The sequence below is a fragment of the Oncorhynchus mykiss genome, chromosome 25, assembly GCF_057628025.1.
Source record: "Oncorhynchus mykiss isolate SJ-2025 chromosome 25, ASM5762802v1, whole genome shotgun sequence".
Taxonomy (NCBI): Eukaryota; Metazoa; Chordata; class Actinopteri; order Salmoniformes; family Salmonidae; genus Oncorhynchus; species Oncorhynchus mykiss.
Genome location: NC_143046.1, coordinates 40,693,295 through 40,710,510, shown reverse-complemented (window position 1 = coordinate 40,710,510; position 17,216 = coordinate 40,693,295). Strand labels below are relative to the sequence as shown.

Here is a 17,216-nt window from a genome sequence, read left to right as displayed (position 1 = left end):
AGGGACAGTAGGGAAAGGCTACTCAGGTGGGGTCGGTTAGTGCTGAATTAGGACCACTGATGCCACCGCCCTTCTCCGGTGACATTGGGACTATAATCAGGTTTCCATCCAAACTTTGTATGCGAGTAAAGTGCAGCTGAATTCGGAAGTTTACATAAACCAGTTTTAATGAATCCAATCTAAGTGTTTCAACCACTCCACAAATGTCTTGTTAACAAACTATAGTTTTGGCAAGTCGGTTAGGACATCTACTTTGTGCATGACACAAATAATTTTTCCAACAATTGTTTACAGACAGATTATTTCACTTATCATTCACTGTATCACAAATCCAGTGGGTCAGACGTTTACATACACTAAGTTGACTTGTGCCTTAAAACAGCTTGGACAATTCCAGAAAATTATGTCATGGCTTTAGAAGCTTCTGATAGGCTAATTGACATAATTTGAGTCAATTGGAGGTGTACCTGTGGATGTATTTCAAGGCCTACTCTCAAACTCAGTTAAGCTTTGCTTGACATCATGGGAAAATCAAAAGAAATCAGCCAAGACCTCAGAAAAACATTTGCAGACCTCCAAAAGTCTGGTTCATCCTTGGGAGCAATTTCCAGATCCCTGAAGTTACCACGTTCATCTGTACAAACAATAGTATGGAAGTATAAACACCATGGGACCACGCAGCAGTCATACCGCTCAGGAAGGAGATGTGTTCTGTCTCCTAGAGGTGAACGTACTTTGGTGCGAAAAGTGCAAATTAATCCCAGAACAACAGCAAAGGATCTTGTGAAGATGCTGGAGGAAACAGGCACAAAAGTATCTATATCCACAGTAAAACGAGTCCTATATCGACATAACCTGAAAGGCCGCTCAACAAGGAAGAAGCGACTGCTCAAAAACCTCCATAAAAAAGCCAGACTACGGTTTGCACATGGGGACAAAGATTGTACTTTTTGGAGAAATGTCCTCTGGTCTGATGAAACAAAAATAGAACTGTTTGGCCATAATGACCATCGTTATGTTTGGTGGAAAAAAGGGGAGGCTTGTAAGCCGAAGAACACCATACCAACCGTGAAGAACGGGTGTGGCAGCATCATGTTGTGGGGGGTGCTTTGCTGCACGAGGGACTGGTACACTTCATAAAATAGATGGCATCATGATGATGAAAATTGTGGATATATTGAAGCAACATCTCTAGACATCAGAGAAGTTAAAGCTTGGTCGCAAATCGGTCTTCCAAATGGACAATGACGCCAAGCATACTTGCAAAATGGCTTAAGGACAACAAAGTCAAGGTATTGGAGTGGCCATCACAAAGCCCTGACCTCAATCCTACAGAAAATCTGTGGGCAGAACTGAAAAAGCATGTGCGAGCAAGGAGGCCGACAAACCTGACTCATTTACACCAGCTCTGTCAGGATGAATGGGCCAAAATTCACCCAACTTATTGTGGGAAGCTTGTGGAAGGCTACCCGAAACGTTTGACCCAAGTTAAACAATTTAAAGGCAATGCAACCAATTACTAATTGAGTGTATGTAAACTTCTGTCCCACTGGGAATGTGATGAAAGAAATAAAAGCTGAAATAAATCATTCTCTCTACTATTATTCTGACATTTCACATTCTTAAAATAAAGTGGTGATGCTAACTCACCTAAGAAAGGGCATTTTTACTAGGAATAGATGTCTGGAATTTTGAAGGTGTATGTAAACTTCCGACTTCAACTGTACATGTCGGATAAGAAAAAAATCACGACAGGCCTGATGAAACAGCACATTTTCCAAATGTTGACTAAACATGCTAGACTAGGTGGGATATTTGTCCGTCTGTGAAATTAATTGTGAGAAATGGCGATGGAAATGTTCTTAAGCAAAAAATATGAATATAATAACCAGCATATCGAAGTCATTTTGGAGTCAAACAATGACATGTTGTGTGGTCTTCTCACTATGACTTGTTGGGAAAGAAGGCAGTTTATTAGGCTACAGATTAAATATGTGATGATGAACTTCACAAGGTAATTGATACTCCTTTCCAGTAAATATCGCGGGTCTTATTCTGGAGACATTATGATCAATGTTTGGCTGCCTTTTGACAAATAAAAATAATATTTTGTCCATAATCTAATCATCAAGGCTATCCTACCCGCACTGTATCTGTGAGCTGTTGGCTAGAGAGCCTGTGCCAAGACCAGAGTGGACACATTTGGAATATACTGTAACGCAACATTTTTTTTTTTACACAACCATCAGTGGAGTTGAAAATGCAGTGGAAACTCATTTAACTTGTGTTCTTTATTCGGTGCATGGGAATTTAATCGCAAAAGTTATTTATGTGCACTATGTCATCATAGTAGTGTGTAGTCTCTCTCTTTCCCTCGCTCTCTGCCTCTCTCTCTCCAACCACAGAACAACAGTTTAGGTTACCTATATTTTGCCTGTTTTTGATGATGGAAAGAAACAATGTTCTCAGGGAAATCTTTTATTTGTAAAATATTTGTTATTTGGATCCCCATTAGCTTTTACAGAAGCAGCAGCTACTTTTCCTGGGGTCCACAAAAAAACATGACAATTAACCAAACACTGATAGACAAGGAAAGTCACATAAATGTCAAATACAACAATATACAAACAATACAACAAAAAAAATATAAACAATACAACTAAAGCATAATGTGTTAGTGTGTATATGCATGCGTGTGTCCCCTCCCAGCTCACGCCATTACATGAGTTGAATTTAAGGTCATTTTGCTTCAGTAATTGGAGATTGAAGGGAGTTCCATGCGATCATGGCTCAGTATAAAAAAACTCTGCTTTGCCGTGAATTAATTTTGGACTTGGGGACTGTGAATATACCCGTGGTGGGTATCTGAGCTGAATGTTATTTGATTATGCAGACAATCTAGTTTCTCATAAAAACCAGAAGAGAAGTGGATAATCTCTCATCAACCCCTTAACTGGGAAAGACTGGCATGCATGTTCTTTACCTTAGTTCTGTATCGACAGTTAAGGGCAAGGCATGCTGCTCTGTTTTGAGCCAGCTGCAGCTTCGCTAGGTCTTTCTTTGCAAAACGTGACCATATTACCAGACAGTAATCAAGATGGAAAAAGACCAGAGCCTGAACAACTAGTACAGTTGATTTGTGTCAAAAACAGACAGACCACTTCCCATCTTCACAACAACTTTGTCTGTAAATGATTTGACCATGATAATTTACCATCTAATGTTATACCTAGGAGTTTAGCTTCCTCAACCTGCTCAATGGTCACACCCTTTATGAACTCCAGTTGAGGTTTAGGTCTTACCGAATGTTTTGAACCCAATATAAGTATTTTAGTTTTAGCTATATTTAAAGGGATACTTCAGGATTTTGGCAATTTACTTCCCCAGAGTTATATGAACTTGTGAAAACCATTTTTATGTCTTTGTCCAGTATAAAGAAAGTTGGAGGTAAATTCGTGAGCCAATGCTAACTAGCATTAGCACAGTCATTGAGCTACTGCTAGTTAGTGACTTCCTTCAAACTGAACGCAGAGATATAAAAAATGGCATCCTCAAGTTCATCTGACTCTAGGGAAGTATATAGATAAAGGGCCTCATTGCCAAAATCCTGAAGTATCCCTTTAAGACCAATGTATTATTAATCACCCATTCTGATACTGACTGCAACTCTTGATTTAGAATTTCAGTGAGCTCACTGGCTTTGGGTGCTGATGTATAGTGTGGAATCATCCACACACACAGTCATTCTAGCTTAGTTTCCCAGATGCCAGGATGATTAGAACAATAAGGGATTGTTCTAAACTCTTCCAGGCTATCTCTATCTCATCTCGGGTCATCTTTAGGTGTTTATCACCAAGTCATTGTCAGCTCAAGCTATCGCTAGCAAAAACCATTTTCCTTGACCATACACCCAGTCTAACTGTAGGAAGCTAGAGTGAAGACCATACAAACACAGCATTAGTAGGACAGAAATGGATTTTGTTCCTGTCATCATTTGTAAAAATAGAGAAGCCTAACGGCCCAAGGCAACTGCCCCGAGGGACACTGCCCTGTACATGTCTGATGTTAAAGAAGCTTGCATTGAAGAACATAACATTGCAAAGTGGGGTTGGAGAAGTACATCCAGTACTTTCTCATATTGGAAATGTTTACGTGAAAGAGTAATACATCTCAATGAATAACAGGATATCATTAAGGCATGATTCCTTGGTTAAGAATCACTTGACACTTTAAAACACCTTTCAGACCAGCCTCAACAAATGGACCAGACTGCCCTCAGAGCCATATGGGTCGTTCCACCTCAAAAATGACAAAACAAATGCAAGAAAGTTTGAATTTGAAACAGTGGCCAGATAAACAAAACCAAAGCATGGGCTGCTGTCATACAGTGCCTTGCGAAAGTATTCGGCCCCCTTGAACTTTGCGACCTTTTGCCACATTTCAGGCTTCAAACATAAAGATATAAAACTGTATTTTTTTTGTGAAGAATCAACAACAAGTGGGACACAATCATGAAGTGGAACGACATTTATTGGATATTTCAAACTTTTTTAACAAATCAAAAACTGAAAAATTGGGCGTGCAAAATTATTCAGCCCCCTTAAGTTAATACTTTGTAGCGCCACCTTTTGCTGCGATTACAGCTGTAAGTCGCTTGGGGTATGTCTCTATCAGTTTTGCACATCGAGAGACTGACATTTTTTCCCATTCCTCCTTGCAAAACAGCTCGAGCTCAGTGAGGTTGGATGGAGAGCATTTGTGAACAGCAGTTTTCAGTTCTTTCCACAGATTCTTGATTGGATTCAGGTCTGGACTTTGACTTGGCCATTCTAACACCTGGATATGTTTATTTTTGAACCATTCCATTGTAGATTTTGCTTTATGTTTTGGATCATTGTCTTGTTGGAAGACAAATCTCTGTCCCAGTCTCAGGTCTTTTGCAGACTCCATCATGTTTTCTTCCAGAATGGTCCTGTATTTGGCTCCATCCATCTTCCCATCAATTTTAACCATCTTCCCTGTCCCTGCTGAAGAAAAGCAGGCCCAAACCATGATGCTGCCACCACCATGTTTGACAGTGGGGATGGTGTGTTCAGCTGTGTTGCTTTTACGCCAAACATAACGTTTTGCATTGTTGCCAAAAAGTTCAATTTTGGTTTCATCTGACCAGAGCACCTTCTTCCACATGTTTGGTGTGTCTCCCAGGTGGCTTGTGGCAAACTTTAAACAACACTTTTTATGGATATCTTTAAGAAATGGCTTTATTCTTGCCACTCTTCCATAAAGGCAAGATTTGTGCAATATATGACTGATTGTTGTCCTATGGACAGAGTCTCCCACCTCAGCTGTAGATCTCTGCAGTTCATCCAGAGTGATCATGGGCCTCTTGGCTGCATCTCTGATCAGTCTTCTCCTTGTATGAGCTGAAAGTTTAGAGGGACTGCCAGGTCTTGGTAGATTTGCAGTGGTCTGATACTCCTTCCATTTCAATATTATCGCTTGCACAGTGCTCCTTGGGATGTTTAAAGCTTGGGAAATATTTTTGTATCCAAATCCGGCTTTAAACTTCTTCACAACAGTATCTCGGACCTGCCTGGTGTGTTCCTTGTTCTTCATGATGCTCTCTGCGCTTTTAACGGACCTCTGAGACTATCACAGTGCAGGTGCATTTATACGGAGACTTGATTACACACAGGTGGATTGTATTTATCATCATTAGTCATTTAGGTCAACATTGGATCATTCAGAGAACCTCACTGAACTTCTGGAGAGAGTTTGCTGCACTGAAAGTAAAGGGGCTGAATAATTTTGCACGCCCAATTTTTCAGTTTTTGATTTGTTAAAAAAGTTTGAAATATCCAATAAATGTCGTTCCACTTCATGATTGTGTCCCACTTGTTGTTGATTCTTCACAAGAAATACAGTTTTATATCTTTATGTTTGAAGCCTGAAATGTGGCAAAAGGTCGCAAAGTTCAAGGGGGCCGAATACTTTCGCAAGGCACTGTAGCTGGTCCATAGAGAGTTTACAGGGTTAGGAAAACTCAATTCAATTTTGTAAACTGTCCCTTTAACAATTTGTGGGGGGGGGGTTCTTTAATGTCCTTGAAAATAAATATCTGAACACTATGAAGTTGATATGCGTACACACGCACTCAATTACACGCTCGCTTACACATATGGACACATACACACACACACACACTTGATCTCTCACTCTCTCTTTCTCTTCACTTATCTCCCTCTCTCTCCTCTCTCTCTATTGTTGATAACTTTTCTCTCATTTAATGTATTTTGTTTGTCTATCTTTTGTATGTCTTTGTCTACATGTTTGTCTATGTTTACAACAAGCAATGGGAAGATATCAGAACAGGGATGATGGGGGATAATAACTTATTGTAAGGGATACAGTTGTACTGTAGTAAAGCAGTCTCTATAGAAATGTCATAATCATGTGAAATTTCAATTGAAATGGAATATCATGGTGATACAATGTGGATTACAATTATCATCCTGCATATTAAGGCTTCATGTGACACACATAGACACTCAACCATGCAAATTGGCTGGGTTATTATTTATTTAGACATTACATGTTATAGTCTTACTCTTTCTTATCCAGACATCACACCCACTCACTAAGTCACATCCAATATCATACACATCCACCTACTCAGATTTACTACACACATAATAGCTTGACAACATTTTCTAACATCTGTGGCACTGGCTCACAGGCAAACAGACAAGGGAATACAACAAATATTACTAGAATCTGTTTCTTGAATTCTAAACATCAGACATTTGAAATCTCAAATGTTTACCGTCATAATACCTCTTACGACAGTACATTTACAAGCACTAATTATGGTCAATTTAGTCTGAGAATAGTATCTAGTTACGGTACGGGGTGAAATAAGTATAGCCAGTTGTAATTGTAATGGTTTAGCAGATTATAAAAAATATCAGTCTTTACATGGATTTGGTCTTATGGAGCAAAATGTTAAATGGTGTTTTTTTTTACATTTGATAAATGACTCGGAGCTAGAAAAGGTTATCATACACTACAGTTGAGGAACAATGGGAAAGTAATTATGCTTTGAAAGTTGATAAACTTGTAAACTCACTTTTGAGAAAAGGGCCTTGGAATATTTTGGTATGTGGTGAAGAGCTCTCTTTTGTCTACACCCATTCAGCATTGTTCACACCCTCTTAAGCTTTAGCCCCGCCCATCTCTTTAAGGATTCACATGTGAGGCCATGTGCTAAACAGTGAGTAGTGTAGGAAAGATTAAGACTAAAAGTGGTAGTAGCCTACAATAAGGAACATTTCAGGTGAACAGAAAGTGTCCAGATGTAAAGATACCTCAACAGAAAATGACTGAAGTAAAAGTCACCCAGTAAAATACTACTTGAGTAAAAGTATATGTTTTTAAAAAATACTTAAGTATCAAAAGTAAAAGTGTAAATAATTTCAAATTCCTTATACTAATCCAGATGAACAAAAACATTTTACAAATGTTTTTCATTGACGGATAGCCAGGGACACTCCAACGCTCAGACATTTACAAACGAAGCACGTGTTTAGTGAGATCAAATGCAGTAGGGATGACCAGGGATGTTCTCTTGATAAATTTGTGAATGGGACAATTTTCCTGTCAAAATGTAACGATTACTTTTGGGTGTCAGGGAAAATGTATGCAGTTAAAAGTACATTATTTTCTTTCAGAATGTAGTGAAGTAAAAGTTGCCAAAAATAGTATCAAAAGTAAGTACAAATATTTTAATTCCTTAAACTAGACCCAATTTGTTTTTATTTATTTTTATTGACGGATAGCCAGGGGCACACTCCAACACTCAGACATAACTTACAAACTAAGCATTTTTGTTTTGTGAGTCTGTGTCGTATGTCACAAAATCCTGTTACGACCACACATGTCAGTATTCATTTTATATATCAGTTTTTGTCTTGCAAGTGGACGGGTCTCTACAGAAGGTGTAAACGGTACAGCCAAATGGTTACTTGCATAGATAGTAGCAATATCAAAAATAGATCATGTCAATATAAATAAAATATACAGTATGTACATAAACAATATCAATAACGATAGTGATAGATGAGAGTTATACGCATACAGTCAGGGGTAAAGTGGCTAAGCAGCAGGATAAAAAAAATGTGTAGCAGCAACGTATGGCGTGTGTGTTAGGAGAGAGTAATCTGTTAGCAGATAATGCTGATGACTGGTCCGTCTGACCCACGCATGAACAAGGAAATCTATATTCGGAGAGCCTGTTTCTATCCTGCCCTTGACTTTGGTGCAGGGCATGCGATGTCGATAGCCTCTTCGTCGCAAATCTCCCTGATCTTCTCAAAAAGATAAGTTTTCCTAGCTGTTTCCAGTCCAGGTGGTGCTTGTACAGGCGGACCATCTATGGGAGGAAAGATGTCAGCGTTGCGCAGCAGCTGAAACCTGGTCCCGACTGAGTCCGAATGCTCCTTGGCGACAACAACACCAGGCTCCAAAGCATGGAAGCTGTAAAACTGGAAATATATATAAAAAAACAAGACATTACAACACCAATTCATCTCTCAAGTTTAGATCAGATCAACAACCTCATGCAATGCACTGAAAAGGATATTCACCTGAAGTGCTGGTACTGCTTGAACTGTGGCAGCGGCCTGAAGTACGGAATCAGGTGTTGTTGCCAGCCATAGCTTTCCACCAGCACCGTACCATCCTCCCAGACTGTGGTGGAGTATGTGCATGGTCCGCCAGGCATAATACGAGAGCACAAACGTGTTCTTGTTTTGGCCACTGCAGTTATCACAATTCAGGTGAACACGTGTTTCCACAACTCCGTGGTTGGTGAAGAAATGGTGCATGTAGTTGATGACTGCGCTGCTGCCTTTGCTGGATGACATGCCTACATCAATCAAGTAGTTGACTTGTTGTGGTATTCCTTCACAGCAGACACCAAACAGGCCACACTTGCGAGGAGTTAAAAAAGTAGATGGGACCTGGCTGCATAAGGTCAGAAGGATAGTGCACCTGCAAACAACAAAAGAACATTAAGATAAGTTAATGAAAAGAAAATGTAATGTAAAACGTGATATAATTTTCTAATGCATCGTTATCAGGTAAGTTTCACTTACCTACAAATGTGCAGAGCAGCAGCACTGCATACAGAAACATCGTCTTGGAAACTGGAAGTTAAAATGATATAACACACAGCCCGACTACACGTACCTCTGGAAAATACAGATCAATAAAAGTAGTGCCAGTCATGTTGGTCAGTTAAATAATGAAAACGTGTTGTTCATGCTTTACATACCAAGTGTTCCATTCCTTGTAGAGACGCCACACTGCTGCTTTTGTCACATGGGATGGCAGCAGCTTTCCACCAAAGTGTTTGTGTCCTGTGTGGCGTCCTGGTAACACTATTGCATTATCCTCTGTGTAGCTGTTGATGAAGTTCACCACTCGCTGCAAGTCCTCATGCTTCAGGTGTAAGCTGTGCTTGCTTGGGCCAGCTTTCTTTTTGATGGGAGGCATTAGACCATTCTCCTTGTATGACTGGTGGAGGTGAGTCAAAACAAATTCTATTTGTCACATGCATCAAATACAACAGTAAACCTTACAGTGAAATGCTTACTTACAAGCCCTTAACCAACAATGCAGATATTATGAAAAAAAGAAAATAGATAAAAGTAACAAGTAATTAAAGAGCAGCAGTAAAATAACAATAGCGAGGCTTTTTACAGGGGGCACTGGTATTGAGGTAATATGTACATGTAGCTAGAGTTATTAAAGTGACTATGCAAAGATAATAACAGAGAGCAGTAGCAGCGTAGAAGGGGGAGGCAATGCAAATAGTCTGGGTAGCCATTTGATTAGATGTTCAGGAGTCTGTTTAGAAGCCTCTTGGACCTAGCATTGGCGCTCCGGTACCGGTTGCCATGTGGCTGGAGTCTTTGACAATTTTTGCGGCCTTTCTGGTATAGAGGTCCTGGATGGCAGGAAGCTTGGCACCGGTGATGTACTGGGCCGTACGGTCTACCATCTGTAGTGCCTTGCTGTCGGAGGCCGAGCATTTGCCATACCAGGCAGTGATGCAACCCGTCAGGATAATCTCGATGGTGCAGCTGTAAAAACTTTTGAGGATCTGAGGACCCGTGCAAAATCTTTTCAGTTTCCTGAGGGGAATTAGGTTTTGTCATGCCCTCTTAATGACTGTCTTGGTGTGCTTGGACCATGTTCGTTTGTTGGTGATGTGGACGCCAAGAAACTTGAAGCTCTCAACCTGCACCACTACAGCCCCGTCGATGAGAATGGGGGCGTGCTCAGTCCACCTTTTCCTGTAGTCCACAATTCACTCCTTTGTCTTGATCACGTTGAGGGAGAGGTTGTTGTCCTTGCACCACACAGTCAGATCTCTGACCTCCCTATATGCTGTCTCATCGTTGTTGGTGATCAGGCCTACGACTCTTGTGTCATCGGAAACTTGAAGTCATGCCTGGCCATGCAGTCATGAGTGAACAGGGAGAACAGGAGGGGACTGAACACGCACCCCTGAGTGGCCCCCGTGTTGAGGATCAGCGTGGCGGATGTGTTGTTACCTACCCTTACCACCTGGGGGGCGGCCCGTCAGGAAGTCCAGGATCCAGTTGGAGAGGGACGTGTTTAGTCCCAGGGTCCTTAGCTTAGTGATGAGCTTTGAGGTCACTATGGTGTTGACTGCTGAGCTGTAGTCAATGAATAGTATTCTCACATAGGTGTTCCTTTTGTCCAGGTGTGGAAGGGCACTGTGGAGTGCAATAGAGTGAATCATTTGTGGATCTGTTGAGGCAGTATGCAACTTGAAGTGGGTCTAGTTTTTCTGGGATAATGGTGTTGATGTGAGTCATGACCAGCCTTTCAAAGCCCTTCATGGCTACAGACGTGAGTGCTATGTGTCGGCAGTCATTTAGGCAGGTTACCTTAGTGTTCTTGGGCACAGGGACTATTGTGGTCTGCTTGAAACATGTTGTTATTACAGACTCGCACAGGGAGAGGTTGAAAATGTCAGTGAAGACGCTTGCCAGTTTGTCAGCGCATGCTGCATTAAAGTCCCTGTCCACTAGGAGCGGGGATTAGCATTTTCCTGTTTGCTTCTGGCAGCTCTGGATGAGCGTTTTCCTGTTTGCTTATGGCGATATACAGCTCATTGAGTGCGATCTTAGTGCCAGCATCGTCTGTGGTGGTATGTAGACAGTTACGAAAAATACAGATAAACTCTCTAGATGGTGTGGTCTACAGCTTATCATGAGATACTCTACCTCAGGCGAGCACAACCTCAAGATTTCCTTAGATATCGTGGACCAGCTGTTTACAAATATACATAGGCCTCCTCCGTGTCTTACCAGAGGCTGCTGTTCTATCCGGCCGAGAGTGTATAACCTGCCAGCTGTATGTTATTAATGTCGTCGTTCAGTCACGATTCGGTGAAACATAAGATATAACAATTTTTATTGGTCACATTGGTATGATATTTATTTTCCAGTGAACGTTGGCCAACAGTACGGATGGCTGTCACGCCCTGACCATAGAGAGCCTTTTTATTCTCTATTTTGGTGAGGTCGGGGTGTGACTAGGGTGGGTAATCTAGGTTGTTTTATTTCTATGTTGGCCTGTTATGGTTCCCAATCAGAGGCAGCTGTTAATCGTTGTCTCTGATTGGGGATCATATTTAGGCAGCCATTTCCCCACTGTGTTTTGTGGGATCTTGTTTTGAGTTAGTGCATGTAGCACCTTTGATGTCACGGTTCGTTGTTTGTATCTTTTTGTTTGGAAGTTTCACGTAAATAAATATGTGGAACTTTAATCACGCTGCGCCTTGGTCTGTCTCTTCCACTCAACCGTGACAGAAGATCCCACAGAAGGTTTTGGACTTGGGAGGACATGAGAGGATGCGAAACCCTTCCTTGGCGGCAGACTGAAGGAAAAAAGGAGGACCGCAACGATGCCAGGGTTCGCACCCACAGAAAGCCAAAGGACAACCTTTAATCACGCTGCGCCTTTGTCACGGTTGTGTGGAGAGACGGACCATGGCAATGTCAGATTAGCCACTTGTCGCCTGATTCTCACAAGGCACCCCAATCTCCTTCCGCAAAATCTCTTTCTTTCTCCTGCGAATGACGGGGATGAGGGCCTGTCCGGGTGTTTGGAGTATATCCTTCCCGTCTGACTCATTAAAGAAAAATGATTCGTCCAATTCAAGGTGAGTAATCGCTGTTCTGGTGTCCAGAAGTACTTTTCAGTCATAAGAGATGGTAGCAGCCACATTTTATACAAAATAATTGACAAACAACGCAAAAAAAATAAGAAAATAGCACGATTGGTTAATAAGAGCCAATAAAACGTCAGCCATCCTCTCCGGCGCCATCATACATGTCAGACGTGTTAGCCAGGCGTGTTCTATTGATGCTGAAAGACAAATTCCAGGTACAATTATTTGCCATTATTATACAATAGACAGCCGTAATCACCGTCAGACACACCTGCCTAACTTGATGGGTCATGTAATCATCTGGCGAAGTGGAGTCTTTGGTTTAGACATGCTAACTAAACAATTAACCATAATCAACTAGCATTAGCTAGTACTAGCATTACAAACCGATTGTCATAGCTAGCTAAAGTTAACCAAATAAGTATCATTAGGCTATAACTGGTCATGCAAAATGGCATTCTGAGAACATTACTACATACAGACCATAAATGTAATGTTAGTTAGCGAGCCAGCCATCTAACATCAGCTAGCTAGCTAACAGTCAGCTTTAACTTAGTCTTTTCTTTATACATGGAGCTAGCTAGCTACCTAAACCATGAACAATAATCCCCAGTCCATAGAGTACTAGTAATACAAACCGATTGTCATAGCTAGCTAACGTTAACCAAATAGGTTAAATGGTAGCAAGTTAGCTAGCTAACATTAGGCTATAACTTGCAATGCGAAATGGCATTCTGAGATAACATTACTACACACAGATCATAAACATAATGTAAGCTAGCGAGCCAGCCATCTAATGTCAGCTAGCTAGCTAACACTATGCTTTGATTTGCAATGAAAACAATTTCCTGACAAAATTAGAAACTTATAGTATCTGAAACTGTAGCTAGACTCTTACCCTTCTACATGGATGAGTGCTTCACGGCAGACTGCAACCCCGTGTCGTTTCCATTGCTTGGCCCGTTGTTGTGTCAAGTCACTCTACTTCACATTGACCGTGTACAATGCCATAAGAATCTTTAGCCCCCACCCAAACTTTGATCATTTCACTCACCCTAGCAGAGCTGGTTAGGCTGTTTTCATGTCATCCAGAGTGTTGGTGATTGTAACTGTGCTCCTCGCAACAATTTAATGATGCTTTTTTTGCCAATGTTTACTGATACCGGCCATATTCAACCGGTGTTGAGCGTTCATAAATTCACAAGTTATTCTGCACTCTGGCACACAGCCGAGAGCTTTCTGAAACAGAAATGGATATTTGCATAGTCAAGTCTTTTGTTAAGTTTTAAGATGTGTTTCATTTAAAAAAAAGCTGCGTTAGACAGAATTACCTAGTGACCAGCTCAAATAGACAGAAGAGTGCTATATGGCAGACCAATCCAAACTCTGCTTTGCTTTATCTTGACCAGGTCGCAGTTGTAAATGAGAACTTGTTCTCAACTGGCCTATCTGGTTAAATAAAGGTAAAATAAAATAAAAATCATTAAGTTTGCCGACAGCACAACGGTGGTAGGCCTGATCACCGACAACGATGAGACAGCCTAAAGGGAGGAGGTCAGAGACATGGCAGTGTGGTGCCAGGATAACAACCTCTCCCTCAACATGATCAGGACAAAGGAGATAATTGTAGACTACAGGAAAAGGAGGACCGAGCACGTCCCCAGTCTCACAGTAAAAGTGGTGAAGGGCCGTAGTGAACGCTTAATTTGGGAAGTCCCTTCACATCTGGATCCGGGTGCTTTAAAAAAAAAAAAAATGTAAATGTTTCTCCCCAATTTCGTGGTATCCAATTGGTAGTAGTTACTGTCTTGTCCTACTGCTCTCTTAAGGAAACTGTCTCAGGAAGCCAAGGAACGACATTTATTGGATATTTCAAACTTTTTTAACAAATCAAAAACTGAAAAATTGGGCGTGCAAAATTATTCAGCCCCCTTAAGTTAATACTTTGTAGCGCCACCTTTTGCTGCGATTACAGCTGTAAGTCACTTGGGGTATGTCTCTATCAGTTTTGCACATCGAGAGACTGAATTTTGTTCCCATTCCTCCTTGCAAAACAGCTCGAGCTCAGTGAGGTTGGATGGAGAGCATTTGTGAACAGCAGTTTTCAGTTCTTTCCACAGATTCTCGATTGGATTCAGGTCTGGACTTTGACTTGGCCATTCTAACACCTGGATATGTTTATTTTTTAACCATTCCATTGTAGATTTTGCTTTATGTTTTGGATCATTGTCTTGTTGGAAGACAAATCTCCGTCCCAGTCTCAGGTCTTTTGCAGACTCCATCAGGTTTTCTTCCAGAATGGTCCTGTATTTGGCTCCATCCATCTTCCCATCAATTTTAACCATCTTCCCTGTCCCTGCTGAAGAAAAGCAGGCCCAAACCATGATGCTGTCACCACCATGTTTGACAGTGGGGATGGTGTGTTCGGGGTGATGAGCTGTGTTGCTTTTACGCCAAACATAACGTCTTGCATTGTTGCCAAAAAGTTCAATTTTGGTTTCATCTGACCAGAGCACCTTCTTCCACATGTTTGATGTGTCTCCCAGGTGGCTTGTGGCAAACTTTAAATGACACTTTTTATGGATATCTTTAAGAAATGGCTTTCTTCTTGCCACTCTTCCATAAAGGCCAGATTTGTGCAATATACGACTGATTGTTGTCCTATGGACAGAGTCTCCCACCTCAGCTGTAGATCTCTGCAGTTCATCCAGAGTGATCATGGGCCTCTTGGCTGCATCTCTGATCAGTCTTCTCCTTGTATGAGCTGAAAGTTTAGAGGGACGGCCAGGTCTTGGTAGATTTGCAGTGGTCAGATACTCCTTCCATTTCAATATTATCGCTTGCACAGTGCTCCTTGGGATGTTTAAAGCTTGGGAAATCTTTTTGTATCCAAATCCGGCTTTAAACTTCTTCACAACAGTATCTCGGACCTGCCTGGTGTGTTCCTTGTTCTTCATGATGCTCTCTGCGCTTTTAACGGACCTAACGGACCTTTTAACGGAGACTATCACAGTGCAGGTGCATTTATACGGAGACTTGATTACACACAGATGGATTGTATTTATCCTCATTAGTCATTTAGGTCAACATTGGATCATTCAGAGATCCTCACTGAACTTCTGGAGAGAGTTTGCTGCACTGAAAGTAAAGGGGCTGAATAATTTTGCACGCCCAATTTTTCAGTTTTTGATTTGTTAAAAAAGTTTGAAATATCCAATAAATATCGTTCCACTTCATGATTGTGTCCAACTTGTTGTTGATTCTTCACAAAAAAATACAGTTTTATATCTTTATGTTTGAAGCCTGAAATGTGGCAAAAGGTCGCAAAGTTCAAGGGGGCCGAATACTTTCGCAAGGCACTGTATAGGCGCTAGTGGCGCTAGTGCGCGATGGGACAAGGACATCCCTGCCGGCCAAAACCTCCCCCAACCTGGATGACGCTGGGCCAATTGTTCGCCGCCCCATGGGTCTCCCGGTCGCTGCCGGCTGCAACAGAGCCTGGACTCGAACCCAGAATCTCTAGTGTTACAGCTAGCACTGTGATGCAGTGCCTAAGACCACTGCACCACTTGGGAGGACCAAATTAGATATTTCAACAAAATTGTGTTTCCGGAATGCTTATCTAATCTGTTTTGGTTGTCATGGCTTGATGAAATTACATGGAACGACCCATACACGAATTAGACTTACGTATTCCTGAGTACTGCCAAGAAGTATGATACCTACGAATGGTCTAGTTACTTGGTACAGAAATTAAAGTAGGGATGATGAGTATGACAGTCAAGCAATCAAAGGTTGCATTTGAGTAGCTAACCCTTCCTCTAACTCTTATTCTAAACTTAACCGAATTCACCTAACCTGCTACATAAATACACCTTTCATTTGTCATTTTACTTCTCCTAACCTTTATCTTTAGTTCCTCTACTACGCACATTTTTCCCATATTTCTCCTTTGTTATGTGCAACAAGCAACCTGGTCTCAGATAAAGATGTGCAACACTATACGTCCTCCAGGATGTATGATAATTACGTCATTCCATTTGTATGTTATTGTATGACCAGGTAAGACATATGGTATGACACGTCCTCTACTTCGTATCCTATTGTAAAACCGCTATTCCATTCATAATGTAACCTAACATAACACATCATACTAAATGGGGTTTTAACAGATTTACATACAGAATAATATGAATTGCCCGAGACCACGTTGAATGGACACCACATAAAAAAAAGTGAGATATGCGAGAAAGCACACCAACGGCTAAGGAAGACATCTATTATCTAATCAAGTGTTGGAAAAAATATTATATAAGTGCTCCCGATAACGCTTCACTGGGTGCTCATCCAATAAATGAAGGCAAATTACAGTACATCTAGCTGTGCGCTAAGGATGAAAGGTGCAATTATGTTGAAAAGACATGGTGAATCTTAATAAGGTTGGAAAGCTCCGCCGAATACTTGCAGAACAAAACATGTACACCTGACCTGAGATGTTAATAATAAAAAAAACATATGTCAAGCACACTGATCTCAAAAATGAAAAGCAGATAACTGTAATGCAATTCCCTATTCGACATCCATTGGGGATGAAGTGCATGGTTTGAAAGCAATATGGTGGATAAGGTATCAGGGTAATATTTGATAAGGGCAATCGTTGAAAAAAAAAAAGACGAGAAATAGAAAGACTCCTAGCAGGAATAAAGAACACAAATATAGAGATGGAATACTGTTACAAATTCTCAGAATGATCATATGTGTTTACATTCAGTCCAGGTTACTAAATAAATATAATAGAGGTGAAGGATCAGAATGAAAAGCAGAGGCCTCATAAAGTAATGATTTTATAAAGATGATCCGACTGAAAAAGATGGCGCGGGCGTTTGACCTTTTGTCAAGGGAAAAGGGATTAAAGAAAAGAGTTGAATGTGATACCAATCTATAATTGAAA

General features: G+C 41.0%; 1 protein-coding gene and 1 long non-coding RNA gene across 2 annotated transcripts in view; both read right to left on the bottom strand.

The window, feature by feature from the left end:
- LOC110505153 (BTB/POZ domain-containing protein KCTD8) overlaps positions 1-17,216 on the bottom strand; it is a 62,792-nt gene that overhangs the window by 17,915 nt on the left and 27,661 nt on the right. The window lies entirely within an intron of this gene.
- LOC149971992 (uncharacterized) lies at positions 6,558-9,573 on the bottom strand. Its single transcript, XR_016491714.1, has 4 exons — positions 9,332-9,573; positions 9,153-9,248; positions 8,643-9,048; positions 6,558-8,540 (listed from the first exon to the last, which is right to left on the bottom strand). It is a non-coding gene; the product is annotated as an uncharacterized LOC149971992 (long non-coding RNA).